This window comes from Gadus chalcogrammus, chromosome 12 (genome assembly GCF_026213295.1).
Source record: "Gadus chalcogrammus isolate NIFS_2021 chromosome 12, NIFS_Gcha_1.0, whole genome shotgun sequence".
Taxonomy (NCBI): domain Eukaryota; kingdom Metazoa; phylum Chordata; class Actinopteri; order Gadiformes; family Gadidae; genus Gadus; species Gadus chalcogrammus.
The window spans coordinates 12,393,825-12,406,020 of NC_079423.1; the positions used below are offsets into that span (position 1 = coordinate 12,393,825).

The window sequence follows — 12,196 nt, forward strand, 5'->3', positions numbered from 1 at the left end:
TGCTTACGGCCATACCACCCTGAACACGCCCGATTTCGTCTGATCTCGGTAGCTAAGCAGGGTCGGGCCTGGTTAGTACTTGGATGGGAGACCGCCTGGGAATACCAGGTGCTGTAAGCTTTTTCTTTTTCAACTCGAGCTCATTGCCTCCGTGGCCTACCGTGGCGTACCGTGACCTGATGTTTACTGCCTACCGCTTTGGAGGATTTAAGCAACATACAAAAACTGACAACGTCTCTCAAAACTATTTTTGTGAAACATGAGGACAGTATAGTGATACTGCCAGCAGGGAGCACCAGAGAGCTGAACCGACAGTTGTACATTTCTTAAACTTTCACCAACACAAACACGCACGCTCACTTCAGATCATGGGAGGACGTCAAAAATCCCCACCCATTCTCTGACACTTTAACCGTTAACCTTGGTTCAAACATTTAACATCACACGCACACGCAGTGTATTTCAGATAATTAATGAATTCAGATGTCACAATGATCGTTTACATGGATAAGGAGTCCTACTGAATCAATTACTGCCGTTTATATCTAACTAATGATTGTTTTTGTAAGAGTGTAACGTCGAGCCTCAGCAGCTTTCTCACTCCTTATGTGCTACTGTATAAACCTGGTTTTGCGCCTGCACTAATTGCTTACGGCCATACCACCCTGAACACGCCCGATCTCGACTGATCTGGGAAGCTAAGCAGGGTCGGGCCTGGTTAGTACTTGGATGGGAGACCGCCTGGGAATACCAGGTGCTGTAAGCTTTTCTTTTTCAACTCGAGCTCATTAACTCCGTGGCGTACCGTGACCTGATGTTTACTGCCTACGCTTTGGAGGATTTAAGCAACATACAAAAACTGACAACGTCTCTCAAAACTATTTTTGTGAAACATGAGGACAGTATAGTGATACTGCCAGCAGGGAGCACCAGAGAGCTGAACCGACAGTTGTGACATTTCTTAAACTTTCACCAACACAAACACGCACGCTCACTTCAGATCATGGGAGGACGTCAAAAAATCACCACCCATTCTCTGACACTTTAACCGTTAACCTTGGTTCAAACATTTAACATCACACGCACACGCAGTGTATTTCAGATAATTAATGAATTCAGATGTCACAATGATCGTTGACATGGATAAGGAGTCCTACTGAATCAATTACTGCCGTTTATATCTAACTAATGATTGTTTTTGTAAAAGTGTAACGTCGAGCCTCAGCAGCTTTCTCACTCCTTATGTGCTACTGTATAAAACCTGGTTTTGCGCCTGCACTATTTGCTTATGGCCATACCACCCTGAACACGCCCGATCTCGTTGATCTCAGAAGCTAAGCAGGGTCGGGCCTGGTTAGTACTTGGATGGGATACCGCCTGGGAATACCAGGTGCTGTAAGCTTTTTCTTTTTCAACTCGAGCTCATTGCCTCCGTGGCCTACCGTGGCGTACCGTGACCTGATGTTTACTGCCAACCGCTTTGGAGGATTTAAGCAACATACAAAAACTGACAACGTCTCTCAAAACTATTTTTGTGAAACATGAGGACAGTATAGTGATACTGCCAGCAGGGAGCACCAGAGAGCTGAACCGACAGTTGTACATTTCTTAAACTTTCACCAACACAAACACGCACGCTCACTTCAGATCATGGGAGGACGTCAAAAAATCACCACCCATTCTCTGACACTTTAACCGTTAACCTTGGTTCAACATTTAACATCACACGCACACGCAGTGTATTTCAGATAATTAATGAATTCAGATGTCACAATGATCGTTTACATGGATAAGGAGTCCTACTGAATCAATTACTGCCGTTTATATCTAACTAATGATTGTTTTTGTAAGAGTGTAACGTCGAGCCTCAGCAGCTTTCTCACTCCTTATGTGCTACTGTATAAAACCTGGTTTTTGCGCCTGGACTAATTGCTTACGGCCATACCACCCTGAACACGCCCGATCTCGTCTGATCTCGGAAGCTAAGCAGGGTCGGGCCTGGTTAGTACTTGGATGGGTGACCGCCTGGGAATACCAGGTGCTGTAAGCTTTTTCTTTTTCAACTCGAGCTCATTGACTCCGTGGCGTACCGTGACCTGATGTTTACTGCCTACGGCTTTGGAGGATTTAAGCAACATACAAAAACTGACAACGTCTCTCAAAACTATTTTTGTGAAACATGAGGACAGTATAGTGATACTGCCAGCAGGGAGCACCAGAGAGCTGAACCGACAGTTGTACATTTCTTAAACTTTCACCAACACAAACACGCACGCTCACTTCAGATCATGGGAGGACGTCAAAAAATCACCACCCATTCTCTGACACTTTAACCGTTAACCTTGGTTCAAACATTTAACATCACACGCACACGCAGTGTATTTCAGATAATTAATGAATTCAGATGTCACAATGATCGTTTACATGGATAAGGAGTCCTACTGAATCAATTACTGCCGTTTATATCTAACTAATGATTGTTTTTGTAAAAGTGTAACGTCGAGCCTCAGCAGCTTTCTCACTCCTTATGTGCTACTGTATAAAACCTGGTTTTGCGCCTGCACTAATTGCTTACGGCCATACCACCCTGAACACGCCCGATCTCGTTTGATCTCCGAAGCTAAGCAGGGTCGGGCCTGGTTAGTACTTGGATGGGAGACCGCCTGGGAATACCAGGTGCTGTAAGCTTTTTCTTTTTCAACTCGAGCTCATTGCCTCCGTGGCCTACCGTGGCGTACCGTGACCTGATGTTTACTGCCAACCGCTTTGGAGGATTTAAGCAACATACAAAAACTGACAACGTCTCTCAAAACTATTTTTGTGAAACATGAGGACAGTATAGTGATACTGCCAGCAGGGAGCACCAGAGAGCTGAACCGACAGTTGTACATTTCTTAAACTTTCACCAACACAAACACGCACGCTCACTTCAGATCATGGGAGGACGTCAAAAAATCACCACCCATTCTCTGACACTTTAACCGTTAACCTTGGTTCAAACATTTAACATCACACGCACACGCAGTGTATTTCAGATAATTAATGAATTCAGATGTCACAATGATCGTTTACATGGATAAGGAGTCCTACTGAATCAATTACTGCCGTTTATATCTAACTAATGATTGTTTTTGTAAAAGTGTAACGTCGAGCCTCAGCAGCTTTCTCACTCCTTATGTGCTACTGTATAAAACCTGGTTTTGCGCCTGCACTAATTGCTTACGGCCCTACCACCCTGAACACGCCCGATCTCGTTTGATCTCGGAAGCTAAGCAGGGTCGGGCCTGGTTAGTACTTGGATGGGTGACCGCCTGGGAATACCAGGTGCTGTAAGCTTTTTCTTTTTCAACTCGAGCTCATTGCCTCCGTGGCCTACCGTGGCGTACCGTGACCTGATGTTTACTGCCAACCGCTTTGGAGGATTTAAGCAACATACAAAAACTGACAACGTCTCTCAAAACTATTTTTGTGAAACATGAGGACAGTATAGTGATACTGCCAGCAGGGAGCACCAGAGAGCTGAACCGACAGTTGTACATTTCTTAAACTTTCACCAACACAAACACGCACGCTCACTTCAGATCATGGGAGGACGTCAAAAAATCACCACCCATTCTCTGACACTTTAACCGTTAACCTTGGTTCAAACATTTAACATCACACGCACACGCAGTGTATTTCAGATAATTAATGAATTCAGATGTCACAATGATCGTTTACATGGATAAGGAGTCCTACTGAATCAATTACTGCCGTTTATATCTAACTAATGATTGTTTTTGTAAGAGTGTAACGTCGAGCCTCAGCAGCTTTCTCACTCCTTATGTGCTACTGTATAAAACCTGGTTTTGCGCCTGCACTAATTGCTTACGGCCATACCATCCTGAACACGCCCGTTCTCGTTTGATCTCGGAAGCTAAGCAGGGTCGGGCCTGGTTAGTACTTCGATGGGACACCGCCTGGGAATACCAGGTGCTGTAAGCTTTTTCTTTTTCAACTCGAGCTCATTGCCTCCGTGGCCTACCGTGGCGTACCGTGACCTGATGTTTACTGCCAACCGCTTTGGAGGATTTAAGCAACATACAAAAACTGACAACGTCTCTCAAAACTATTTTTGTGAAACATGAGGACAGTATAGTGATACTGCCAGCAGGGAGCACCAGAGAGCTGACCCGACAGTTGTACATTTCTTAAACTTTCACCAACACAAACACGCACGCTCACTTCAGATCATGGGAGGACGTCAAAAAATCACCACCCATTCTCTGACACTTTAACCGTTAACCTTGGTTCAAACATTTAACATCACACGCACACGCAGTGTATTTCAGATAATAATGAATTCAGATGTCACAATGATCGTTTACATGGATAAGGAGTCCTACTGAATCAATTACTGCCGTTTATATCTAACTAATGATTGTTTTTGTAAAAGTGTAACGTCGAGCCTCAGCAGCTTTCTCACTCCTTATGTGCTACTGTATAAAACCTGGTTTTGCGCCTGCACTATTTGCTTACGGCCATACCACCCTGAACACGCCCGATCTCGTCTGATCTCGGAAGCTAAGCAGGGTCGGGCCTGGTTAGTACTTGGATGGGAGACCGCCTGGGAATACCAGGTGCTGTAAGCTTTTTCTTTTTCAACTCGAGCTCATTGCCTCCGTGGCCTACCGTGACCTGATGTTTACTGCCAACCGCTTTGGAGGATTTAAGCAACATACAAAAACTGACAACGTCTCTCAAAACTATTTTGTGAAACATGAGGACAGTATAGTGATACTGCCAGCAGGGAGCACCAGAGAGCTGAACCGACAGTTGTACATTTCTTAAACTTTCACCAACACAAACACGCACGCTCACTTCAGATCATGGGAGGACGTCAAAAAATCACCACCCATTCTCTGACACTTTAACCGTTAACCTTGGTTCAAACATTTAACATCACACGCACACGCAGTGTATTTCAGATAATTAATGAATTCAGATGTCACAATGATCGTTTACATGGATAAGGAGTCCTACTGAATCAATTACTGCCGTTTATATCTAACTAATGATTGTTTTTGTAAGAGTGTAACGTCGAGCCTCAGCAGCTTTCTCACTCCTTATGTGCTACTGTATAAAACCTGGTTTTGCGCCTGCACTAATTGCTTACGGCCATACCACCCTGAACACACCCGATCTCGTCTGATATCGGAAGCTAAGCAGGGTCGGGCCTGGTTAGTACTTGGATGGGAGACCGCCTGGGAATACCAGGTGCTGTAAGCTTTTTCTTTTTCAACTCGAGCTCATTGACTCCGTGGCGTACCGTGACCTGATGTTTACTGCCAACCGCTTTGGAGGATTTAAGCAACATACAAAAACTGACAACGTCTCTCAAAACTATTTTTGTGAAACATGAGGACAGTATAGTGATACTGCCAGCAGGGAGCACCAGAGAGCTGAACCGACAGTTGTACATTTCTTAAACTTTCACCAACACAAACACGCACCCTCACTTCAGATCATGGGAGGACGTCAAAAATCACCACCCATTCTCTGACACTTTAACCGTTAACCTTGGTTTCAAACATTTAACATCACACGCACACGCAGTGTATTTCAGATAATTAATGAATTCAGATGTCACAATGATCGTTTACATGGATAAGGCAAGGCAAGGCAAGGCAAGGCAACTTTATTTATATAGCACTTTTCATACACAAGGCAGACTCAAAGTGCTTCACATATAAACATTGTTATTCATTAAAAAGAAAAGAAAACATATGCAAAGAAATTAGTAAAATAGAAAGTTAAAAAGGCTTTTTAGTAAGTAAAATTGAAAGTGAGTTAAAAAGGCATTTTAGTAAAATAAAGCTAAAGTATTTAAGATTTAGCAGAAAGCTAAAGCAAACATAAAAGTCTTCAATCTTGTTTTGAAGGTGCTCAGAGTTGGGGCAAGTCTTAAATCCTCAGGGAGTTTATTCCAGCTATTTGTTGCATAGTAACTAAATCCTGCTTTCCCATGTTTCGTGTTTACTCGGGGGATAATTAACAGATTGGTCTCAGAAGATCTTAGTGTTCTAGAAGGCTTATGTAGTGGAAGCATATCAGTTAAATATTTTGGGCCTAAACCATGTAGGGATTTATAGGTTAGCAACATGATTTTAAAATCAATTCTCGGACCTACAGGAAGCCATGTAACGATTTAAGAATTGGTGTAATATGTTCAAATTTTTTGGTCTTTGTTAATACTCTAGCAGCAGCATTCTGAACAAGCTGAAGCTTCCTTAGAGTTTGTTTTGGGAGACCTGTAAGGAGACCATTGCAGTAATCAAGCTTACTAGTGATAAAGGCATGTACAAGTTTTTGTAAGTCTTCTGTGGACATGAGCCCTCTAAGTCTTGCTACATTTTTAAGGTGATAATATGCAGATTTGTAACTGATTTGATGTGACTTTCGAAATGTAAATCAGAATCCATGATAACCCCTAGGTTCTGGCTTTGATTGAGGTTTCAGGGACAGAGAGTGAAGGTGTTGGGTTACTTTAAGCCTTTCCGTTTAGCACCAAATACAATTATCTCTGTTTTATCCTCATTTAGCTGAAGGAAATTTCGGCACATCCAGTCTTTCACTTGCTCAATGCACTGGCACAGCAGATCTATGGGCCGATAGTCATTTGGTGATAGCGATACATAGATTTGCGTGTCATCAGCATAGCAATGATGGTCAATATTGTTATTATGCATGATTTGCCCTAGTGGGAGCATGTAGATGTTGAATAAAGAGGGTCCTAAGATCGAACCTTGTGGGACTCCACACATCACGTTGGTTGATTCTGATAGAAAAGTCGCCGATGGAAACAAAGTAGTTCCTATTTTGTAGGTAGGATCTGAACCAATTTAAGACTGTGCCTGAAAGCCCCACCCAGTTTTCTAACCTGTCCAAAAGTATTGTATGGTCTACAGTGTCGAATGCAGCACTGAGGTCTAGTAGCATTAGTATTGAGGTTTTTCCAGAGTCTGTGTTAAGACGGATTGTCGTTTACAACTTTAATGAGGGCGGTCTCAGTGCTGTGCCGGGGTCGAAATCCTGATTGGAAGGTGTCATAACAACCAGTTGATGCAGGAAGTGATTAAGTTGCTGGAGGACAACTTTCTCAATGATTTTACTTATGAAGGGCAGATTTGATATTGGTCTGTAGTTGTTAATAATAGAGGTATCTAGGCTCCGCTTTTTTAAAGGGGTTTAATAACTGCAGTTTTCAGGGCTTTTGGGAAGTTGCCTGACTGGAGAGAGTTGTTAACTATCTGCAATATGTCTATTGCTAGGCAGTCAAAAACATTCTTAAAGAGGTTGGTAGGTAAAGAATCAAGGCAACAGGTGGATGGCTTTAGTTGTGTAACAGTTTCCACAAGAGTTTTAGAGTCAATAACATTAAAGCATGCCATCCCTGCCACGTTACTTTTGCCTGAACAGGGTGGTAGTCCAACATTTTTGTATTTTAAGTGGAGATATTGATGGCGCGTCTGATGCCTTCAATTTTATCAGTATAAAAAGCTGCAAACTCATTGCATTTCTGCGTGGAATGGAGATCAGGTGGAATTTGTGTTGGGGGGTTGGTCAGTCTGTCAACAGTTGCAAATAGGGTTTTTGCATTATTATTATTGGATTTAATGATATTGGAGAAAAATGTTTCTCTAGCACTTTTAAGTCTGAATTGTAGGCACGGAGGCTCTCTTTGTAGATATCATGGTGAAATTTGAAGTTTTGTTTTTACGCCAGATGCGTTCAACCTTCCTGCATTCTTTTTTCTGTGCTGTTACAGAGGCAGCTTTTCTCCAGGGTGCCTTTTGCTTTCCAGAAATCGTTTTAACCTTATAAGGTGCAATGACATCCATGATTTTCAAAATTTTCAAATTAAAGTTTTCTACAAGATCATCAGCAGAACATGGGTTGAGAGGTGGTAGTAAGGAGATGGCCTTTCTAAAAAGTACATACGATTCTTCATTGAATATACCGTTTTTGACAAGTATTTGATTTTGTCTGTATGTCGGGAATAAACGATATATTAAAGAAAACACAAAAGTGGTCAGACAAGGAAGGATTCAGTCACAGAGAGATCAGAAACATTGAGGCCCTTTGTGATAACCAGGTCTAGAGTGTGGCCCTTACAATGAGTAGTCTCTTTCACATGTTGGGACAGTTCAAATGTGTCCAAAATGGTAAAAAGTTTTTTTGCACACTTGTCATTCAAATCATCAGTATGAAAATTGAAGTCACCAGTTATAACTAGACAGTCAAAGTCTGTGGAGATGCTAGACAATAATTCTGTGAATTCATCGAAAAAATTTGCAGAGTATGTGGGTGGCCTGTAAATAATTAATAGGAGAACTCTGGGGGAGCATTTCAATACAGCACAAAGGTATTCGAATGATGAAAAAATCACCAAATAACATCTGTTTCCCCTGAAAATCATTTTTAAATATAACAGCAACCCCTCCACCTCTTTTCCAGATCTACATGCATCAAAAAAGTTATAGTTGGGAGGAGCTGTCTCTATCAGAACGGTTGCACTGTTATTTTGTTCCAGCCATGTTTCAGTTAAAAACATAAAATCCAGTTTAGAGGTGGTAATAAAATCAATTAACTAAAAATGATTTGTTATTAAGAGACCTAACATTAAGTAGACCCATCTTGATGGTGTTGTTGATAGGCTTTAAGGTTGTTTTTGGTTTGAGGAAATATGCATGAGATTTGTGAGGTTAGCAGTGTGTCTACGTTTCCCTTTGTTTACTCTCTTAGTGGTTACAGCAGGAATGCAAAAGTTGCCATGTTTTGACATAGGCAACCTTGGGTTCAGCAGATTATGCGAAACGTCCTTTATACTTTGTCTACGGCTGAACCCTTTTTTGTCTCAGTAATACTCAGGACTACTATCAGTACAGGGGGGCGGGGGGCTGGGGCGCCCTCCGCTTTGGTGTTATCAGCCTGTGGGAATGACCTGGCGATGCTATCATTGACACAGATGCAAGTTTGATGCCTACATATTCCTGTTTCTTAAATTCAGCTGGAAAATCGCAAAGGGAGGAGACAGTGGAGCTGGAGTTGTTGTGGCTATGGGAGAGATGAGGAGGGGGGTGGCCGTTCCTCGCCAAGCCAGCATCAGCGATGGGGGAGGGCACGGTGTCCATGGTGTCGGGCAGGCTGTTGTCTCTCTTCAAGGTCTTTGGTCTGTAATGCAGAGGAGGGGGGAGGCCGTTCCTCGTCAAGCCAGCATCAGCGATTGGGGAAGGCACAGTGTTGATGGTGTCGGGCGGGCTGTTGTCTCTCTTCAAGGTCTGTGGGCTGTCTGCTATCTGTGTGTCAGATAGTGGCAGAGTAGATGTGTGGGGGAGGCTGTAGTCTCGCTTCTTCTCAACCAGTGCTCTGATTGCGGCCTGTGCGTCAGACCATGGCAAGATTGTGGCCTGTGCGTAAAGCGAGAAGAGAAGATTGTCCCTCAACAGTTTTGAGCCTAACCTGTTTGGGTGTAGGCCATCTGCTCTGAAAAGATATTTGCGCCCCCAGAATAAGTTGAAATTGTCAATAAAGCCCCTTCCTCTTTCATTGCAGACTCTGGAAAGCCATGTATTCAGTGCAAGTAGACGACTGAATCTGTTTATTCCCCTGTCAACTGATGGTATGGGTCCACTGATGAATGAGTTGATGTGTATTTTGTCCAGTGTATCCATAGATCAGTGTAATCCCTCTTCAGAAGTTCTGACTGTTCTCTTTGAACATCATTAAATCCTGCATGCACAATAATCTGTGAGATTTTGGGGTTCTCCAATATGACTTTGGCTAGTTTATGGTTGATATCACTAACAATTCCATTTGGGAAGAAGCATGTTTTGATCTTCTTACCGGTTATATCCTTGATGGTTGAGTCTCCTATAATCAGAGTGTCTGGTTCATCTGCTTCCTCTGAGATGGGCCCTTGTTGGACGGTGGCAGACACACGCGCAGCCCGCCTCCGTGGCGACTGGTTGTTCCATGTCTGTCCGTACCGTCTGTCCGGACACATTTCAGGGGTCAGGGGTGCACAGGTGGCCGAGGCATGCGCAGCTCGCCTCCATGGCGACTGTTCATGTTCCGTCTCTGTCCGCACTGCCCGTCCGGACGCATCTCGGGGCTCAGGGGTGCATGGGTGGCAGGCTCGTTCGTGGACTCTTGAAGTGGCAGGAACCGGTTCTTCAGTGGCAGGGTTAATTTCAGTGACGGGCTAATCCGGCTGATAACTTTAGCTTTGGGTAGTTTAGCATTTGGCGTTGAGTGATCTTGTTGATTCACTTTGGTATGTTGTTTTGGCTTAGCGCCGACTCTGTGCCAGTGAAACGCAGCTGGAACTGTCTCTCTCTTGTCCAGCTTCGGGAAGGATACAGTGTAGCTTTGATCATCTTGCTGTATCTGAGTGAGCTCAGCAAACTCACCCATCGGCACTGTATCCTGTAGGGGTCCTTTGCATTTTTCTAATGCTGCTAGTCTCGTTTCAATTAAAGCCACCCTCTGTTGCATTTTGGTGCAGTCTGTCAAGGAGTCCTACTGAATCAATTACTGCCGTTTATATCTAACTAATGATTGTTTTTGTAAGAGTGTAACGTCGAGCCTCAGCAGCTTTCTCACTCCTTATGTGCTACTGTATAAAACCTGGTTTTGCGCCTGCACTAATTGCTTACGGCCATACCACCCTGAACACGCCCGATCTCGTCTGATCTCGGAAGCTAAGCAGGGTCGGGCCTGGTTAGTACTTGGATGGGAGACCGCCTGGGAATATCAGGTGCTGTAAGCTTTTTCTTTTTCAACTCGAGCTCATTGACTCCGTGGCGTACCGTGACCTGATGTTTACTACCTACGGCTTTGGAGGATTTAAGCAACATACAAAAACTGACAACGTCTCTCAAAACTATTTTTGTGAAACATGAGGACAGTATAGTGATACTGCCAGCAGGGAGCACCAGAGAGCTGAACCGACAGTTGTACATTTCTTAAACTTTCACCAACACAAACACGCACGCTCACTTCAGATCATGGGAGGACGTCAAAAAATCAACACCCATTCTCTGACACTTTAACCGTTAACCTTGGTTCAAACATTTAACATCACATGCACACGCAGTGTATTTCAGATAATTAATGAATTCAGATGTCACAATGATCGTTTACATGGATAAGGAGTCCTACTGAATCAATTACTGCCGTTTATATCTAACTAATGATTGTTTTTGTAAAAGTGTAACGTCGAGCCTCAGCAGCTTTCTCACTCCTTATGTGCTACTGTATAAAACCTGGTTTTGCGCCTGCACTAATTGCTTACGGCCATACCACCCTGAACACGCCCGATCTCGTTTGATCTCGGAAGCTAAGCAGGGTCGGGCCTGGATAGTACTTGGATGGGTGACCGCCTGGGAATACCAGGTGCTGTAAGCTTTTTCTTTTTCAACTCGAGCTCATTGCCTCCGTGGCCTACCGTGGCGTACCGTGACCTGATGTTTACTGCCAACCGCTTTGGAGGATTTAAGCAACATACAAAAACTGACAACGTCTCTCAAAACTATTTTTGTTAAACATGAGGACAGTATAGTGATACTGCCAGCAGGGAGCACCAGAGAGCTGAAACGACAGTTGTACATTTCTTAAACTTTCACCAACACAAACACGCACGCTCACTTCAGATCATGGGAGGACGTCAAAAAATCACCAACCATTCTCTGACACTTTAACCGTTAACCTTGGTTCAAACATTTAACATCACACGCACACGCAGTGTATTTCAGATAATTAATGAATTCAGATGTCACAATGATCGTTTACATGGATAAGGAGTCCTACTGAATCAATTACTGCCGTTTATATCTAACTAATGATTGTTTTTGTAAAAGTGTAACGTCGAGCCTCAGCAGCTTTCTCACTCCTTATGTGCTACTGTATAAAACCTGGTTTTGCGCCTGCACTAATTGCTTACGGCCATAACACCCTGAACACGCCCGATCTCGTCTGATCTCGGAAGCTAAGCAGGGTCGGGCCTGGTTAGTACTTGGATGGGAGACCGCCTGGGTATACCAGGTGCTGTAAGCTGTTTCTTTTTCAACTCGAGCTCATTGACTCCGTGGCCTACCGTGGCGTACCGTGACCTGATGTTTACTGCCAACCGCTTTGGAGGATTTAAGCAACATAC

At 43.6% G+C, this 12,196-nt stretch overlaps 12 non-coding genes across 12 annotated transcripts; all 12 read left to right on the forward strand.

Moving 5' to 3' along the window:
* Position 1: 1 nt before the first annotated feature.
* LOC130400616 (5S ribosomal RNA) lies at positions 2-120 on the forward strand. Its single transcript, XR_008903094.1, has one exon. It is a non-coding gene; the product is annotated as a 5S ribosomal RNA (ribosomal RNA).
* A 527-nt stretch (positions 121-647) lies between these two features.
* Positions 648-766, forward strand: LOC130395011 (5S ribosomal RNA). The gene has a single exon (XR_008898115.1). It is a non-coding gene; the product is annotated as a 5S ribosomal RNA (ribosomal RNA).
* Positions 767-1,284: 518 nt separating this feature from the next.
* LOC130395531 (5S ribosomal RNA) lies at positions 1,285-1,402 on the forward strand. The gene has a single exon (XR_008898580.1). It is a non-coding gene; the product is annotated as a 5S ribosomal RNA (ribosomal RNA).
* A 529-nt stretch (positions 1,403-1,931) lies between these two features.
* On the forward strand, positions 1,932-2,050 carry LOC130395407 (5S ribosomal RNA). Its single transcript, XR_008898466.1, has one exon. It is a non-coding gene; the product is annotated as a 5S ribosomal RNA (ribosomal RNA).
* A 519-nt stretch (positions 2,051-2,569) lies between these two features.
* Positions 2,570-2,688, forward strand: LOC130401074 (5S ribosomal RNA). The gene has a single exon (XR_008903535.1). It is a non-coding gene; the product is annotated as a 5S ribosomal RNA (ribosomal RNA).
* A 529-nt stretch (positions 2,689-3,217) lies between these two features.
* On the forward strand, positions 3,218-3,336 carry LOC130400263 (5S ribosomal RNA). The gene has a single exon (XR_008902739.1). It is a non-coding gene; the product is annotated as a 5S ribosomal RNA (ribosomal RNA).
* Positions 3,337-3,865: 529 nt separating this feature from the next.
* LOC130395152 (5S ribosomal RNA) lies at positions 3,866-3,984 on the forward strand. Its single transcript, XR_008898240.1, has one exon. It is a non-coding gene; the product is annotated as a 5S ribosomal RNA (ribosomal RNA).
* A 528-nt stretch (positions 3,985-4,512) lies between these two features.
* On the forward strand, positions 4,513-4,631 carry LOC130399475 (5S ribosomal RNA). Its single transcript, XR_008901984.1, has one exon. It is a non-coding gene; the product is annotated as a 5S ribosomal RNA (ribosomal RNA).
* Positions 4,632-5,149: 518 nt separating this feature from the next.
* LOC130400004 (5S ribosomal RNA) lies at positions 5,150-5,268 on the forward strand. The gene has a single exon (XR_008902492.1). It is a non-coding gene; the product is annotated as a 5S ribosomal RNA (ribosomal RNA).
* A 5,423-nt stretch (positions 5,269-10,691) lies between these two features.
* Positions 10,692-10,810, forward strand: LOC130399791 (5S ribosomal RNA). The gene has a single exon (XR_008902289.1). It is a non-coding gene; the product is annotated as a 5S ribosomal RNA (ribosomal RNA).
* Positions 10,811-11,329: 519 nt separating this feature from the next.
* Positions 11,330-11,448, forward strand: LOC130399522 (5S ribosomal RNA). The gene has a single exon (XR_008902028.1). It is a non-coding gene; the product is annotated as a 5S ribosomal RNA (ribosomal RNA).
* A 529-nt stretch (positions 11,449-11,977) lies between these two features.
* LOC130394757 (5S ribosomal RNA) lies at positions 11,978-12,096 on the forward strand. Its single transcript, XR_008897885.1, has one exon. It is a non-coding gene; the product is annotated as a 5S ribosomal RNA (ribosomal RNA).
* Positions 12,097-12,196: the final 100 nt, after the last annotated feature.